Genomic DNA, 5,010 nt, shown 5'->3' with positions numbered 1-5,010 from the left:
GTTCCCTTCTGAAAGTGGCTTCTCTTCTCTGACGAGGGGCCCAAGACCACCCTGTGGCTTGAAATAAAGGGTCTCACATTGTCAGTACAGACAGCAGTTTGTACCCCAAAGTATCTAAGTGAGCATGGAGGAAGCCTGGTTTTCTTTTCAGGAAGAGGTTCTCACCTCTGTCAAGAGGACCAGGACCTCTCTGTTGCCTTAATTAAGGGGTCCCATGTGGTCAAGCCAGACAGCAATTTGTTCCCCAAGGTACCTGATTGAGCATGGAGGAAGCCATTTGTTCCCTTCTGGAAATGCCTGTTCATCTCTGTCAAGGGGCCCAGGATCTCCCTGTTGCCCAAGTTAAGGGCTCCCACGTGCTCACACCATACAGTAGTTTGCCCCCCAAAGTACCTGAGTGAGAATGGAGGAAATCTGTTATTCCCCTTGAAGTGCTTTCTCACCTCTGTCAAGGGTCCCAAGACCTCCCTTTTGCCTGAGTTTAGGAGTCCCACGTGTTCAGGCCAGACAGCAGTTTGGTCTCCAAAGTACCTGCGTGAACATGGAGTAAGCCTGTTGTTTCCTTCTGGAAGTGGCTTCTCACCTCCATTGAGGGGCCCAGGACCCCTCTGTTTCCTGAGTTTAGGGGTTCCATGTGTCAGCTCAGACAGCAGTTTGTTCCCCAAAGTTCCTGTGTGAGCATGGAGGAAGCCTGTTATTCCTTTGTGGAAGTGGCTTCTCACCTCTGTCGTCTGGCCCAGGACCTCCCTGTTGCCTGAGTTTACGGGTCCCAGCTGGTCCAGCCAGATAGCAGTTTGTTCCCTAAGGTACCTGAGTGACCAAGGAGGAAGCAGGTGGCGAGACTGCATGAGATATGAGCAGGTGGCAAGACAGTGTGAGTCGTGGGCAGCCCAAGGTTTTATGATAGGGAATGAATCTATTATTCAACAATGAGTTAGAGTAGGGTCTGAGTTTGGGGGTGTATAATCTATTATAAATTTGTTACATTTGTTTATTGATTGCTAAATAAATATTAGGGATTAAAGTAATTGTCATGAGAGGTTTTATGTAACCTGTGTATTATCTAGGCTATCCTGGTTTGGGGTGTTTTTTTCCCCCTCCTGCCTACTTCTCACTTCTATCTCCTCAGGGAGAAAAAGTTAGAAAAATAAATGAGGGCAAAAAAGCTAATTTGCTAATTGTTATCAAACCTAGAAAACTGGATACTTAGAAGAAATGTGCCAGTTAGAAAATGAGTAATAGACTAAGTGTTCTTATTTTGTATATTGATGGATGTTTATTTTTAAATTACATGTGCATTCACTGGCTACACATACAATAAGTATGCAATGGCATATGTGTACAAATACATTAATATTAGGTATATCTATTGGAAGCTGGAGTGGCATCGCATCCATTTCCTAAACAACATGCCTCTGTAAACTATGAACTTTAAGAAAAGATCATAGTTATAGAAAGGCTTTAGGTCTTTTGTTTATGGGGTCAATATGAGTCATGCTTGACTCAACAGTAATCATCAACAGCGACAACATTAGCATATTATGTATATGCATATACATGAACTTATGCATCAGCATTACTTGTTGTTTTTTATGTTGAGTTGCCTGCAACCCATTGTGACCCTACGTACAGCACCTCCGAAGCCTGCCCTGTCCTGAGCCAGTCTCACTGATTCTGACACACCAACCCCCATTGCCCCAGTTACTGTATCAATCAATCTCATCCAGGATCTTCCTCTCCTGCGCTGTCCCTCCCCCCTTCCGTGCATGAGATGCTTTTCTAAGGATCAATCCCTCTTGGCCACGTGCCCAAACTATGTGAGATGGAGCTTCAAAATCCTAGCCTCCAAGGAGAAACTTGATTTCACCCTCTCCAAGATAGACCTATTTATTTTCCCGGTGGCCCATGGTATGTTCAAGACTCTTCTCCAGCACCACAACTTGAAGGCATCTTCTTCTGCCATCTTTTGTCATTGTCCGGCTCTCTGATGCACAGCAAGTAATTGTGAAGACTATGGCCTGGATTAAGTGCACATTACTCTCTAGACTGACATCATTGCTTTTCAGAGCTCTGGAGCAGTTCCTTGCAGCAGATTTTCCCAATGCAATTTGTCATTTTATTTCTTGACTACTGATACCAAGGGTATATGTATATACATATATTCATATATCCATATATCTGTCTATGTATATGTATATGTATATACATACGTGTGTGTATGTATATATATATACATACACATATTTGGAAGCGTGAGTGGCATCCACTTCCTAAACAACATGCCTCCAGAAACTCTATGAACTTTTATAAATGTTGATAATTGTAGAGGGGCTTCAGGTCTTTTGTTCATAGCGTTGCTATGAGTCATGCTTGACTAGAAGGCAACTAAAAACAACAATCTGTATCTATAGATAGTTGTGTGTGTGTTTATGTGATAGTTAGAACTGACAATCCAGTGGGATTTCAAAGGCAGCCAATTGCCCATCCTTCTCCTTAAGAGCAGCAGATGGATTTAAATAATGTGCCTATGAGACAGCTGCATAACTTCTTAGCACTTGGTCATAAGAACTTTTATGTATACATATGTGTGTGTATCTATGATTATATTTATGTGTGTATATATGTTTGTATATATATATATGTTTGTGTATTCGTATGTAAGTGTGTGTATATAATGAGTATGTGTAATATATGTGTATGTGTATATATGTGGCTGAGTATATACGTGTCTGACAGTGTGTGTGTATATATTATGCAGATAATAATGCCCGTAAATATGCATATAATATATACATATTTAATGTGAGCTCTGGTGACTCAGTGGTAAGGAATTTTGTTGCCAAGACAAAGGTATGTGGTTCGAACCTCCGCAGAAGAAAGATGGGTTATCAACTCCTGTGACATTTACAGACTTGGAAAATCTGCCAGAGGATCAGCTACGGGTTGATTCCAACTCGATGGTCTACAACAACAACAGCAGCAACAACATATATTTATATATATGAAAAAGGTGTGTCAATCTGTTCCTATGAAGACTGCCAAGATTTCAAAGCTGGGAAATGCTATGGAACAGTTCTACCCTTTCCTGCAGGAATGCTATGAATTGTAATTGACTTGGCAGTAATGAGTACATAGGTTATAAACTGCATAAACTTAGTGATGACCGTGTGTGTAACGTCTATGTTCTATTATGAATAAAGCAAGGGAGAAAACACATAAAATCTTTAGGCTTCAGCTTCCATTGCCATAGCATGAAGTACCATCCATGAAGAATGTAAAAGACCATTACAAAGGTAGAAGAGGAAAAAAGACCAAGATGGATGCCAGATTAGACACTAAATATTGTATTAGAGTGCCGAGAAGCCAAAGCTAAAGTAAGAAATCAAGAAATTGGGATGGAAAAGCAAGGTATTATAATAATGTGCAAAGAGCTGGAGTTAGAAAATCAAAAGGGCCAAACTAGCTCAGCATTTCTTAAGCTGAAGAAAAAAAACTAATTCAATCCATGAGGTGCAATACTTAAGGATGCTTTGGGCAGAATGTTAAATGATCCAAGAAGCTTTAAAAGAAGATGGAAGGAGTATACAGAGTCACTCTACCAGAAGGAATAGGCTGACTCAAAAGAATTTCATGAAACAATGTATGAGCAAAAGCCTGTGGTAATGAAGAAGGAAGTTCAAGTTGCTTTGAAAGAATTGACAAAGAACAAGGCTCCAGGAGTTGACAAAATACCAATTAACATATTCCAACAAACAGATGTTGCTCTGGATGTGCTCATTAAATTGTGCCAAGAAATCTGGAGGACAGCCACCTGTCCAACTGATAGGAAATATTGATCGATATTTGTTCCCATTCCAAAGAAAGGTGACCTGACAGAGTGTGGAAATTATTAAACAATATTATTACTATCACATGCATGCAAGATTCTACTGAAAATGATCCAGAAACGACTGGAGCAACACATCAACAGAGAACTGCCAGATGTGCAGGCTGGATTTGGAAGAGGTCGTGGTACTAGGGATATTATAACTAATGTTAGATGGATCGTGGCACAAAGCACAGAATACCAGAGGAATATCCATCTGTGTTTCATCAACTATGCAAAGGCTTTTGACTGTTTGGATTATAACAAGCTGTGGCTGACTCTGAGAAGAATGGGAATCCCAGAACATTTAATTGTGCTAATACGAAACCTGTACTTGAACCAGGAGACAGTTGTCAGAAGAGAGGAAGGAGACATTGCATGGTTCAAAATTGGAAGGGGTGTCCACCAGAAATGTATTTTGTCTCCATACCTTTTCAATCTATATACAGAACATATCATCCAGGAAGCTGGGCATCAGGAATGGGGCATCAGGATTGGCAGAAGATTCATCAATAACCTGCGTTATCTAGATGACACAACTCTACTTGCTGAAACTGAGGAAGACATGAAGCGCCTGCGGCAGAAGGTCAAGGACTGCGGCTTTCAATATGGATTGAAGCTCAACATCAAGAAAATATTTTCACCACTGGACAAATTGGCAGCATCATTATGGATGGTGAAGTGATTGAGATTGTTAACAGTTTTAGTTTTCTTGGCTCCACAATCAACACTCTTGGCACCAGCAGCCAGGAAATCAAGAGACGAATTGCATTGGGAAAGTCAGCTGTCAAGGACCTCTTCAGAGTACAGAGCAATGACATTTGGCTGGAGACTAAGATGCACCTGATCCAGACCGTAGTCTTTGCAATTGCATGCTATGCATCAGAGAGCTGGACAATGACTAGAGATTATAGAAGGAGAATTGGTGCCTTTGTGCTGTGGCGCTGGAAAAGAGTGTGGACTGCTAGGAGAACAAATAGGTTCATCTTGGAGAGGCTGAAACAGGACTCCTTGGAAGCAAAGATTCTGAAGCTTTGTCTGACATACTTTGGGCATGTTTCAAGGAGGGACCAGATCTTGGAGAGGAACATCATGTTTGAGAGAGTGAAGGGACAGCGCATGAGAGGAAGATCCTTGATGAGATG

At 41.3% G+C, this 5,010-nt stretch overlaps 1 pseudogene; it reads left to right on the top strand.

The window, feature by feature from the left end:
* The first annotated feature begins 263 nt into the window (after nucleotides 1-263).
* The window catches only part of LOC102865952, a 17,656-nt pseudogene continuing 12,909 nt past the window's right edge, over nucleotides 264-5,010 (top strand).

This window comes from Elephantulus edwardii, unplaced genomic scaffold, assembly GCF_000299155.1.
Source record: "Elephantulus edwardii isolate Elephantulus edwardi_28Jun2011 unplaced genomic scaffold, EleEdw1.0 scaffold00112, whole genome shotgun sequence".
Taxonomy (NCBI): Eukaryota; Metazoa; Chordata; class Mammalia; order Macroscelidea; family Macroscelididae; genus Elephantulus; species Elephantulus edwardii.
The sequence above is the reverse complement of the archived record's forward strand: the minus strand, read 5'-3'. Positions and strand labels throughout refer to the sequence as shown.